The following is a 13,937-nucleotide window of genomic DNA, read 5'->3' as shown; positions in this document are numbered from 1 at the left end:
ACCACCTAGAAATATTGTGAAATTACTGCTCCCAGCTTATTGATATTTGCTAATTTGGACTAACCAAGCATATTGGAAAATGCTTTGTAGGCTTAAAAACAGTATATATAATTTACTGAACTGTGTGTGCTATGAGTGGAGCCACCCAGCCACCCAGCGCTGCGTGCTTGCTTTAAAATAAAAGGTATAGAAGTAAAATTCACATTCGCTATTGAAATTTTACATCAGGTGTTCCAGGGTCCCCTTTCTCCAGCATCCCCCCACTCTAGGCACTCAGCGCTTCCCCTGCTCCCCTTTGCACTCCTGAGAGATCCAAAAGTACCCCCTTCATCAAATAAATTAAAAATACCTCTCTCAGCGACACCAAAATATATTTGGGACTCAACTCCTGTGAAAAACGCCAATCACTTGTTTTTAAAATTTTAAAAGTTTAATAGTAATAAAATGGTTCTAAAAACAGTAATACAATTAGAGTAATAATAATTTGGACAATTTGAATTAGGACAATACGAGACAACAAATACAAAGAATTATGGATGTCCGGGTACCTTTTTCTGGGCAGCACGAGCCTGAAAAAGGGCACCGGTTAACAAAGATTAACCCTTAAAAACAATAACCCGTTGCACATTCATACACCTCATACATGATGCATAAATTCCATTCAAACACAGGATTCTGTCTGGCCATCATCAACTTCTTCCTTCTAATCCTAACAGCCCCTTTGAGGCGGGAAGAAGTTCGTTTCTTCTGGTAAGAGAGCAAAAAATTCTTTTTTCTGAAAGATTCAGGTGTCCTGTGGCTGCTATCTGATGCGAGTGCCTCATTCCTTTCTTTAAAAAAACCTCACTGACATAGTTCTTCTTTTAACTACAAAAGTTACCTTTTAATTACAAGACTACATTTATTATTAAACTGTTAATACAGCACTACTAATCAATACACCAAAATACATATGGTAAATGTGAAAATGCCTGTATTTTATGATTGGCTTCTCGCAAATATTAAATGAATATTATATGTGTTGTGTTAGAAAGTAATGCTGTATTAATTCTCTTAAGTACCATGTTAAATATAGTTTTAGGTTATAAAAATTGTTAAAATAGAAACGATGCCACGTAGGATACTTTTTTAAAGAAAGGACTTCCAGCGAGATAGCAGCCACAGGACACCTGAATCTTTCAGAGAAAAATAATTTATTGCTCTCTTACCAGAAGAAACGAACTTCCTCCTGCCTCGAAGGTGCTGTTAGGATTCAGAGGAAGAAGCTGACACTGACCAGACAGAATCCTGTGTTTGAATGGAATTTATGCATCATGTATGAAGTGCATGAATATGCAATGGGCTATTGTTTTTAAGGGTTAATCTTTGTTAGCGGGGGTCCTTTTTCGGGCTCATGCTGCCCAGAAAAAGGTACCCAGAGGTCCGTAACTCTTTGTATTTGTTGTCTCGTATTGTCCTAATTCAAATTGTCCAAATTATTATTACTCTAATTGTATTACTATTTTTAGAACCATTTTATTACTACTAAACTTTTACAATTTTTCACACACCATAAGCACACGTACCTTTGCTTAAAACAATGCTTGCTTATTTCGAATACAATACCTGCTTGTAAGCCTTAAAACACAACACACAGAGCTCCATTCTTAAGCTTTAACCTTCCTAATATCTTGCTAGATAAACTTTCTGCAGCTTAGAGAGCTATTCAGACAAGCATTAATACACAGGCCATTGTTCTATTTGCCCTTGCTTTTTCTACAGTTTAAACAATTTTTCTGATGATCTATCTCATGGCTGCGCTCTACTCACAGTTCTGCTGTCTCTGAGGCCTGCCTTTTGCAGCTTTCCCAAACCCCTCTGATTTTATGGATTCCCACAGTAAATATCTGCATAGAGCCATATAATACGCACTTTTCATAACTCCGGAATCGGCATGGTCCAAATCCCAGCCAAATCCCCCTCTTCCCCCCAAAAACCCTCCCGGAGCTGCCGCTTCCCCTCGGCGCTCACCTGCGGGACGCGGGGCAATGCGATGCTGCCGGGCCCAGCCGAGCTGCGGGCTCGCCGTGGAACCCCGCAATGCTCCTTCCCCGGCTGCTGCTCCTCCTCGGGCTGCTCCCTCCGTGCTGCTCCTGTTCCTGCTCCTCCCCTTCCCCTCTCCCTGCCCTTCCTCCCGCTCCAAGCCCGGATCCCCCTTTCGCCCCTCCTCTGTCCCACAGCCGCAGCGGCGCCGGCTCTGGGGTGTTGGAGAAGATGAAACAGGAAAGCCTTACAAATATGATTGTCTGGCAAAAGATTTTGAAAATATGGAAACTATAAGCGAGATTGAAATGAAAGCAAGCTATGAGATCCCTTAGTTACTGAACAACGGGAAAACAACGGTGTGGCCGCTGAAAGTAATCCCCTTTTGATGGAACAATTCCTTCTGCTTGCAGGCAGGCCCGAGGGTCAGAGCAGCCCCTACTGAAGGGGACCACAGAGGAGTTTTTAGGGTTTAAAATGTAGCACAGTATGGTAATGTAATGATTCTTATAGGTGGTATGAAAATGCTGTAGGATTTGTATCTTGTACTAGATTGGTTAGTGAGAATCAGAATATTCAACACAGAAGAAGATTTATTATATTGTAATGGGAACTTTGCTGTTTTAGCTCTTACCTCTCTTACTCTTGCTCTTACCTCTTGTCTCCTAGCTCTTGCCTTTGATGCTCTTACCCCTTTTACTCTCTTACGCTTTTACTCTCTTGCCTTCTCATCCTCTCTCCCCCTCTCTTCTCTTGGGCCTGCTCCGAGCTGTGGCTGCAGCTCCAAGCAGGGCCCTGCACCCAGGCCCTTTGCAATAAACCCCAATCCCAGCAGGGCCCTGCACCCAGGCCTTTTAAATAAACCCCAATCCCAGCAGGGCCCTGCACCCAGGCCCTTTGCAATAAACCCCAATCCCAGCAGGGCCCTGCACCCAGGCCTTTTAAATAAACCCCAATCCCAGCAGGGCCCTGCACCCAGGCCCTTTGCAATAAACCCCAAATCCCAGCAGGGCCCTGCACCCAGGCCTTTGCAATAAACCCCAAACCCCCGCAGGGCCCTGCACCCAGGCCCTTTGCAATAAACCCCAAATCCCAGCAGGGCCCTGCACCCAGGCCTTTGCAATAAACCCCAAACCCCCGCAGGGCCCTGCACCCAGGCCCTTTGCAATAAACCCCAAGTTCCACGACCTGGCTGCAGAGATCTCTCATCTCTGTCCATCCCAACCGTGCTACCCCCATCAATCCTGCACTGGGGCAGGGGGGGAAACCCCCAGAGTCCCCAGCGATGGGCAGGGGGCTCAGGGCTCGAGGATTAAGATGTACTTGTGTGATAAATAGGTATGATTCGTGCTGATAAAAATTGAAACAGTAATCAATATTGATACGGTAATTAATATTTGAGAATAATAAAATAGTTAATAACTAAAAGTTGTAATGCCGAAGAAGAGAGGGAAAGGAGGGGCTCCACCCACCCCCCCTTCCCCAGCAGATGTTCTCAAGGACCACAGGAAAGAAGCTGAAGATACAGTTGCTAAAAATGACCAAGAACCTGGTTGGGTCCAAGAAAATGCTAATTATAAGGGACTTATTGCTTTGATATGTAGATGCACTGATACGTTAGTCTTGGCTTACATTGTACTGGCTTGGTGTGCATGTGTAACCCAAAGGTGAATTAAAGGAAAACGAAGAAGACTACAGGGCCTTCATCAGTGACGACCCCCAAAGACTTGTGTGACCACCAAACCGAGTGGTGGCGCGTGCGTGGTAAAGGTGGTGAGGAGGGCGGAGACAGAAAAGTGACGAACCGAAAATAGGAGGAGATGGTATTGACATATGGCATATAAGGGGTGACTTTCACCTGGCAAGCTTGTACGTGAAGTGGCAAGGGTCATTGAAACCTGCCCTCCGTACCCCGTGGTTGTTTTTGCTTATGCGCTATTATTTGAACCAAATTATCCCTTGTTTATACATTTTTTAAACTATTTAATTAAAATTGCTACTATTTTTAATATTTTTTGGCCTTTTTATGATGGGATAATTGGGCAAACATAACACTTGTAATTTTGTTGTTATGTCTAGGCTCTGAAGCAGGATTTGTCATTGTTGTGGAACCAAGATTTGTCAGGACCCAGGACATCCCTCTTGCTGTCCTGAGCAGCCCAGACCCCTGCCAGGGGGCTCAGAGACCCTGGCACAGAGCCCAAAATGCCCCTGTGGTTTTGATTATGACCCATGGAGCATATTACCAATCCGGTATGAAGATCAGCAAGCCACAACACTTTAGGTAGCATATTGGTGAAGCTATTACAGGATGGAAAAGTAGATTTTAGGGTTTTTGGTATGGGGGTTCAGTAGGGAAGATGGTGGGAACTGGATGTGTCCAGCTTTCTCCTTCTTCTTCTTGGCCTCCATCTTCTGCTGTGGTGTTGGCACTTACAGATTGGTTTAGAGTAGAAGCTCACTGTCTAACATAGGTGATAGATATTGGAAAGTAATTGTAAACATTGTATATGTCGTTTTTAGTATAAAGACATAACACAGCCCTGGGGGAGGCAGAGTGCCTGGAACTGTCTTGCTGAGCTCACCTTGGCAGGACAGGAGAAAATTTTTTATAGATAAGATAAAATAAACAACCTTGAGACTGAGAAATGAAGAGCCCTGACTCCTTCTTCAAGCACCAGACTGGGAAAAGAGACTTTGGAACTTTTCTCAGGGTCACTCTGACCAGCCAGAGATCCTGACAAAGATTAACCAAGGATTAATACAGAAATAGATGTTCTAATCTATCCTTGCAGTTCTGCTGGTCCCTAGGAAGGCTGGTGGGTGATTTATGTCCGTGTTCAAATATTTAAAGCAACAACAAATAGTCCCACCCTTTATATTTCAGATAAACAATTTAATGGCATCTTCACATTGGTTTCACAATCTTATAACGTGCATATTTTACTCCTTGTGAAGCTGAAATCTTTTTAAATACAAGTAATTCTACTGAAATTTTAGAAGTTTCGAAACCATTTTAACATACTGAAAACAAAACAGTCTAAAAAGACAGGTCTAACAGCCATTAAAATGCAGGAAAAAGCAAGAGGACTTCAGGTAAAAGAACATTCATTTAACAGCTACATTTCTTCCACTAAGTAGTTATATGTTAAGGAAAACAGAGTAAATGTAAAAGAACAGAAGTTCTTTGAAACCAGAATTTCTAATTTCTAAGCCAGAAGCAGCTTTGAAACAACTTTCTGTGTAGTTCTATTTATTTCCAAATTTAAAATTGGCTAATTTGTGTCCCAACATTTTGAAGCACAAGGGAGGAAAGGTGGAAGATGCTCTGCAGGGGTTGCAGTTATAGATCTATAAAGTTTATATGTGTAAAGGAATGAACACAGTATTAAACACACTGAGTATGACAGAAAAATGCAACAAAGCACCAACTCTGAGAGAAAAACAGCCCTGCAAGCAATGCCAGGGCACTGGGCATTTCTGGATTTTAAGCAAAGAGCATCTTTACAGCATCTTTACAGCATCTTTAATTTTCCTTTTCCTGTCCATTTTGGAGAGCGCAGTCCAGCCCGCCTCGCGCATCCTCCTCATGGTTTTGAGTTTCAGAGCAGAGCCTGGAGATTTCACACTGCATGGAGCTGGGCTCTAGGAAGGAAAATAAAGCCATCCTTTCGTTTCTGTAAACAATCTGATTAACTGCTTGGTTTAATCTTAGGAAAGGCTAACATACCTTTTTTGGTGCTGTGGAATGTAACTGTGAAGCTTGTGGATAATCTTTGTACAAATTTTTAAACATTTCTTCTTCCGAGACTATGCTCTAATAAATTAAAAAGTTACTTAGTCACACTATATTAAAAATACTTTTTCTTTCCCCCTAAGGATATTAGACTATGAAAAAAAAGATGTCATTATGAGGCATAACAGTTCAATAAAAAGAATGTTAATTATATACATACAATGACAATTCCAGAAAGAACCAATAAATTAAAAATATACACATAAATATTGGCTGGAATGTGGAAGCCCAAACTCTTTATTTCCATTCTCAGCCCCAGCAGTGAGAGCTGCTCAGAGCTGCTCAGCACATGATTTGTTCTCTGGCTCTTACCAGGAGGTCAGTGTGCTCAGAGCTGTCTGACTCAGTGTCCAGCTGCACAAGCACTTTCTGCTTTTTCCTGCTGCTCTGCCCTGCAGGCAGGTTTGTGCTTCTTCCACTCTGCATTTTATCCATTGGAGGAGTCTTTATAACACATGTCTGGGAAAGAAAATGTTTCTCTTTTTAGATTATATTTTATGGGGTAAGTATGGAATCTAAAGCCAAACTCAGGACCCAGTTGACAGTCTGAGTGTCCCAGAATTCACCTGAGAGAAATGGTGGAACTCTGATCTTTCCATCCAAACATGAAGCAAAGACCCAAACAAAGTGGGGTGGGGTGGAAATATCATTTTTTATATTATTTTTGTTGCCAAATGAGGAGAATGAAGGGGAAGCTATGGAAGAGCTGAGTTTCATGGCACATGGTATTTAAGTTCTCCGTGCTTATCTGCAGAAATTCAGGTTATTCTGAACTGTAGCCACTACATTGGACTCTATCAAACATCAAAGAAAATGGGAACAAACAAAACTGCAGGAAAAGGCTTTCAGAGAAAGATTGATAGCTACATCAAGATTGGTGTTATTTAAAATAGTCTTTTCACTAGAAGTGAAACTGAGAAGCATTGAATGGTCCAGTGCAGTCCTTTTTTAGACAGATAACATCAAAATGGTGCTGGATTCCATTGTTCCAATGTGAAAACCACAAGTGAACTCCTGACAGGGAAGAAGGGTGAGTTCTGCAATCAGGACTACTTTGATACTTTGACCATTTTTACAGCTGTATCAGCTTTTTTTTCTTTCATAGAGGAAAAGTGCCTTTACAAATGGACACTTTTAAAGACTAAGTAAATCAGTTCTAGAGACATTAAAAAATCAACAACTGAGCAAGAAAAATTACACACTGGGAGAGCCCTTCCAGAAACTGCTGTCTAATATCTCCATGGAATGGTGTGACCCTTTAAAATCCCTTCTTATCCCAGGGGGGAAAAAATCATCTACAGAGAAGTAAGAAATATAGGCAGAAAAATGCAACAAGAAAAGTTCACTGTTAGGAGTTACAAAACTTCAATGTTGGACTGCCCAAGAGGCTTCCTGTACTGAAGGAGGCAGTTTTTATTTTTATTTTATTTTTTTTTTTATTTCAGGAATATAATTTGGAGATTTTCTATTTTTACATGAATAGATTCACTGTATAGATCTAAACAAGGTTTAGGAGTCAGGAACATAAATTTGTATTTTCTATAATTTAAAAAGATTGAAGTCAAAAGCATTCCAATGTCTTTTGTTGAATGCAAATAAATTCTCATGGCACTTCAATTGATTCTACAAATACAAATATTACCAAATTGTAGAAGCAATTAAAAAGTTAAAGTTACCTTGTGTTTCTTTTCACTGTCAGGAATCACACTGCCAGAGTGCTCTTTTACAAGATTCTCCTACAAAAGAGTTATGTGACAGCAAGGAAATATTGATTTGAATTCAGTTGTTAAAAATCTTCTTGGTGTAATTACAGAGCACAGTCTACAATCGCAGACTGCTACAAAGTTCACACAAAAATATGACCAGGTTTGGTACAACCCCAGCAATCAAAAGTCACTGAAAAACTTTACAGTTTAGGGAACGTTTTTGCTTTAGCTAGTTAAAATTAACTAAAATAAAAGAGAGTTTTGCTTTGTTGTTTGTTTATTTGTATGTAATCTATAATCACAGACTGTTACAAAGTTCACACAAATACATGACCAGATTTAGCACAACCCCAGCATTCCAAAGTCACTGTTTTTCTGTTCAGTTTCATTTCTTACCCAGCTCCTCCCACAGCACAAGCCCAGGCCACACCTCTCACCCCCACTGCTCAGTGAAAAAAAAACTCCACCTTTTCTTCCATTTCTGCTCTCAGCTGTTCCTTAAGAGATGACAGTTCCCGTTTCAAACATGACAGCTCATTTTCCTACAAACCATTAGATAAAGGACAGGGTTAACTCTGCACAGCCCAGAAAAAGGAAAACAGTCCCAAGTGAGGCAGTAATTAACAGGGACACTCAATAGATACACAAGATAATTCTATTTGCTTTTCAGCCCTATACTTGAAGCTTTGCTTTAGCTTGTTTAACAAAGACTGAAGCACTGTAAGAAACAGGTACTTGATCAGAAGTGTTCAAGGTAATACCTTAAAACCCTTGGGAGAGCAGGGGTGAGAGGGCACAATCTAAATATTTAAAACAAAAGTTTCCTATTCAAACATGACACACTACCTGGAGGAGCAGACAAAAACACACTGCTACTGCAATTCATTTTTAGAAACATTTTGAGTTTTTAGTGCCCAGAATAAGATCTGTTGCAGCAGGTTGGGTGGGACTGCTACTGGTAAAAATTAAAAGCACACTGGAAGAGTTCCCAGAGAATGTCTCTGGTGGGAAGACCCCAGAGCACAGCAGGAAAAGAAACTCTCTAAGCAAACTGAAAAAAGATCTTTAGAAGTCACAAACTGACTGAAGATCATATCTTTTGTCTCTCTGTGCTGTTGGTGGGCAAGAGGGAGGGATTGGAAAAAAAGGTGTTTTAAGGATTTTTTAAAATTCCTATTACTCACTTTTAATTCTATTAATAATTTTTTATACTATTTATTTTGAATTTGCTTTACGCTCAAAGTGTTTTTCTTCTAATCCTTATCTCAACTCAGTCCTTGAATTTTTCTTTCCCCTCCTCTGCTCAACAATAGCAGAGAAAAATAAGTAAATGTTTTTTTTGTGTGTGCCTGCACTTAGCCAGTATAAAACCCCTACACAAGGACATCAGCCCCTTCACTGAATTATTGACTGTTATAAATGGAACTCTGCAACGAGTTAAGTTGCCAAATTGGAATTTATTAATTACAGCAAGCATAGGTAATAAGCAAAGCAGCGCTGGGCGACAGGGGAGTTGTGGGGAGTCCAACTCCACCAACTGCCGCACCCAGTATCTCACAAGTTCCCTTTTTATACTGGTCCATTTCCGTAGACGTGTTCTTCCCTTGGCGCATGCTCCAATTGTTGCTAGGGGGTCGTCTTCTACCCTCTGGTGGTCGCTGGATGAAGGCTTGAAGTCTTCCTCAGGCCTGTACTATTGACCTCGGAGCTCTTGCCTTCCATATATGGGGTGGTGTTTGGCTGGTTTCTGTTTCTCGGCTAGCTCTTCTTAGTTCCCAAAACCTTAGCCTTTCGCATGGTTAGTGTTTGCGCAATACACGGTTGAATTTAGCAAACAATAGTAACTTGATATACATTATTTTTAGGTTATGCGGTTATGTATTTCTTAATCATATGGTTGACCATGTATCTCTTAATCACAATCATACAGGGCTGACCATGTATTTCTCAATCACATGATTGTCTATATTGGGGTTTAGTGAACAGGGCTATCCGTTACAATCCCCCCTTTTTCTATTTATCATTCTGTTCACTAAACCTTTGAAGTTCTTTCCTATTTAAGTCCAAATAGTCCTCTCCTTCTACGGCACCTAGAGATTTATACTCTGTTTTCATCATCTTCAAATGGGCTGCTTCAGATTGGGAGTTCACTAAGCTAATTATTTTATTGAATATTCATGGCCCAAAGGGCAACCCTAACAACAGCAAGATTACCGGTCCGGCAATGGTGGACAACAAGGTGGTAAGCCATGGAGAATAGTTGAATAAAGATTAATACCTAATTTTGTTGGGATTTTCTCTCTTTCTCTCTCTTTTCTATTTGTTTGCGTAATTCGGCCATAGTGTCTACTGCTATTCCAGTAGTATCTACATATGTGCAGCATTCCTCCCGAAGGGCTACACAAAGGCCACCTTGTTGTAAAAACAGTAAGTCTAACCCCCTTCGGTTTTGTAAAACTACTTCCGAAAGTGATCGGAGCGAGTTTACCAATTCATTAATAGATTTATCAATTTTCTCAAGATCCTCATCTACAGCGGCTCTTAAAGCCTTAAACCTCTGTTGTTGATGCACAAGAGTTGCCGCGCCTGTTCCTATCCCAGCTCCCCCAATGGTTAATAATGCCGCAACCGTGAGGGCTGTAAAGGGTTCTCGTTTTTGCAAATGATGTTTTGAAATATGGCTTTGGGAGTACACGTATTCCCTGGGATGATAGATAATCCGGGGGACTATTATTACCTGTATGCAAAATTCATGGCTTTCATTAAAGGCTGTTATAGAGATACAGGGGGTCACGCCTAGGGTATTATATACCCATTTGGTATTAGCTGCCAGAATTAACCACTCAGCTGGTCTTAAGGTATCCTGCACCAATTTAGTTATTTGACACAAATGTTTCTTATTCCCTGGAACAGTTCCAATACATCTCCCTTTTCCGGTTACTTGTGATAGGGTAATTCCCGGAGTCCTATCCTGCCCTTTTTCCACAAACATCGTGCAAGATTAATCCCATTTTCAAAGTATGTTACCTCCCTCGTCAGCCGAAGTCACTTCTACCTGTTCTACCTGTGTCTTGTTATTTTCTATTTCATTCTCTACCCTTCCTAAGCTATTACCTGAGTTTGCTATCACATGGTTGGGTCCAACAGGTTCGGGGTCATAGGGAACAACTTCCTTTTTAATGAGTATCATCCCTCCTTGATCTCTCCCTGGTTGCCATATTTGGATTCCCCAGGTTTTTCCTATTAGCCAGCCTGGGTAATCTGGCTGAGTGACATTCATATATATATATAAACTTGCATGATCCTGAGTATCCCCTCCCAAAATTGATCTGTCATATGCATATTGTGGAGGGGTACACCCCGGAGGGCCTCTTCCAACCTGTAAAAATCTGTCAGGTCCTTCCCCTGGGGTGAATCCCTGAGCTATTGTTTCACAGCCCCAATATCTGCAATAATTATACCCTGGGTAATTGCAATAGACTTTTCTAGGGTTAGAGGCTGGGCACATGTAAAAACCGATGTAGGAACCGACACTTGGGAGCGTAGTTCCCCAGGAGGTGATTAACTGCGTTAGGTTTACTTTAAATGAAGGGGGTCCCGTTAGTGTGATGTTACTGATCACAACCTGATCTTCCCACCTAATTAATGACCATTTAAAGGGCTCGTGTGTTTGAGAGCTACAATTCCCAATAGTTAACATTATTAAAAGTATTCTAAAAATTCCAAGGTAGTTTTTCCAATTGTCATAGCGGCTGCCATAATTTCCCTGTTCCAAATTTTGTCGTTTCTGATATTGTTGCTTTTGCTTAGAGTGGTCCCGAGTTTGTTCAGGTCTTATTCTAGGGCCCTCTCCCCCACAGTTATCAGCCCCTCTGCCTCGCCCATCAACTCGGTTGCTGCGAGCTATGGGGTGATCTGTCTTCTCGGCAGCAAGGGTAGTCTTCAGGAGGAGGTTTGTGCCCCTTTCTCCTAATTCGTTGGAGGTATCTAGACCACTTTGTGTCTTTCACCTGAGGAGCTAGACAGCTCAGATCAAGGATCCACCTCAGGCAAACCCCTGCAACAATTCTCGTTACGAATGGTGTTGGTTCGTTTGAGTGGTAACAATAATACTGGGGGTTTATTCCTTTAGCATAAATGCTCCACCAATTCTTGGAGCCTATTTTAAGGGTCCCAGATATTATTCGAAGTGCCAATGTCTGTTCAGTTAATTTTTGCTGTGTGTAATAACAGTTATAACATGTTCCCCTAGGGGGATAGCCGCTGCGACAATGGGTTCACCACCTTTCATTACATATTATACAAATAATACAGACAAATGGATTACAATTTCTCCAACACCCTTGAGCATTACATATAACCCTTATTTTGAGTTCGGTAATCCTTCCCCTTCTTCGATTATTTCTCCCGACTTCCTATCTACCAACAGAAAAGTCCGATATACCCAATCCCAACATTCATACATACACCCAAGGTCACTTATTACTTCTGAATTTGTTACAGGTATTCCTCCTTCTCATCACAGGGATCGTCTTTCTTGACTTCTGGACAATCTGTATTGCTTAAAGGGGAATTTATATCAAAGTCTCCATCCTCATGTTTTCCATTTACCAGTTTCACTTCCGTTGTCTTCAACAACTCCTCTTTAAAGACAGCTTTAAGTTGTTGCCGATCACTTACTCTCAGGGTTTTTCGTGCTTTAAAGATTTTTTCTGAGGTTCCTCTCTGCTATTCATCTTAGCCCTTGAGGTCTCTCGGTATTTCACTCACTTCCTACTCATAGTTCTTTGTGTTTTTGGTCCACTGGTCGGGGTGGTTCTATTGGTCCTTTTATTTGGCTCACATGGATCCAGCCTTTTTCTATGGTTCTAATTGCAGTGTCCGTTGTTAGTAAGGCTTAGCGTTGTTAGTAAGGCTTGGTAGGGTCCCTCCCACTTTGGTGTGAGGGGGCTCTCCCTCCAGCTACGGACCAGGTCCCAATCTCCACGCTCTACCTGATGTAATGCAAGATCCAAAGGAGGTCTTTGAGCAGTCATTCCCTTTTCCCATAGGGCTCTCCTGATTTCATTAATGTTATTATTATGAGTTGCTCCTTCTTTTATTTGTGCTATAGCCAATATAGCAGGAATCAATTGCTCTAAGTTCCCCACTAGTTCAATTGCTGCCGGAAGGGTCCTGTCTCCCAATCTCAAAGGTATCACCAAAAATCCTAGCAATATGTTCTATAATTAGCTGGCTAAATACATAATCATAGCAAGGCAAGTGAATCAATTGTCTCTCTTTCTCTTCTCCCTTAGTTATTCTCTGTCATGAGTTTTAACAACAAGTGTCAGGTGTTATCAATTCCAGTTTCTGGAATTGCAATTTTATAGTCAGCTGCTGGAAAAATTTTTTTTTTTTTTTTTAGGCTGTTTCCATCGATTTGGAAATTCACAGCCACTCCACGGTGCTTAGTTCCTTCTTAATAAATCAGGGTTAATATAAATCGTGTTTTAACAAAAATTTAGCTACTATTTGAACTGTAGCTCAAGCTGCTGGAAATGCTTCTAACTTACTGAGGTAATTGATCTATTATTACTAACAAATATTTTTACCGGTTTACTTTTTAAACAATTCTATAAAATCAACCTGGGTCTTTTCAAATAGCCAGTAGGCTTTTTGCATCCTCCAAAGGGAGGGCTTCTTAACACTTTCTTATTTACCTTTTAACAGGTAAGATACTCCTGGGTAATTTATTTTCCAATTCCAAATATCCCTATACGTGATCACAAAAAAGTCTTTGTTTCCCAGTGTGTCTGTCTATACAAGTTATCTAAAATCTAATGTGCCACTGGTTTTTGGCATCATAATCCTGCCATCAGGAAAAACCCACTTTTCCTCCTTAAATGTTGCTCTTAATTTCCTTATAGCTGCCAATTAAGGTCGCTCTTTTTGCTTCTTTATCAGCCAAATTATTTCTCTAACTTTAATATCCCTCCCTCTCTGGTGTTCTTTTACATGAACTACTGCTATTTTCTTTGAGCCTTTTAAAGCTTCAAGTATCTGAATTATCAATCTCCCGTGTATTAATCCTTTCCTTTCAATTTTTATAAGTCCCCTTCCAAGTTTTTCTAAAAGTATGTACTACACTAAAAGCATATTTGGAGTCTGTATAAGTAGTCCCTTCTCGCCTTTTTAGTATTAATAATGCACAGAGTAATATATAAAATTCACAGGCTTGTGCTGACCAGGAGGGACTAAGGGGACCAGACTCCTCTATCCTAAACTTTTCCCACTTCACCTGAATGCCCACCTGTGTCATTAATTTCTAGATTATCTTCTTCAGTTAAAGAATGAATTTTAAGTTTTCCTTCACAGGGTGTTATCTGTAATTTTAAGACTATTATTAGATCTCTGCCTAATATATTATTCCC

At 40.7% G+C, this 13,937-nt stretch overlaps 1 long non-coding RNA gene across 1 annotated transcript; it reads right to left on the bottom strand.

Moving 5' to 3' along the window:
- Positions 1-4,897: 4,897 nt before the first annotated feature.
- On the bottom strand, positions 4,898-7,717 carry LOC134420530 (uncharacterized). Its single transcript, XR_010028382.1, has 3 exons — positions 7,495-7,717; positions 6,131-6,277; positions 4,898-5,667 (listed from the first exon to the last, which is right to left on the bottom strand). It is a non-coding gene; the product is annotated as an uncharacterized LOC134420530 (long non-coding RNA).
- Positions 7,718-13,937: the final 6,220 nt, after the last annotated feature.

Source organism: Melospiza melodia, chromosome 7, assembly GCF_035770615.1.
Source record: "Melospiza melodia melodia isolate bMelMel2 chromosome 7, bMelMel2.pri, whole genome shotgun sequence".
NCBI lineage: Eukaryota > Metazoa > Chordata > Aves > Passeriformes > Passerellidae > Melospiza > Melospiza melodia.
The sequence above is the reverse complement of the archived record's forward strand: the minus strand, read 5'-3'. Positions and strand labels throughout refer to the sequence as shown.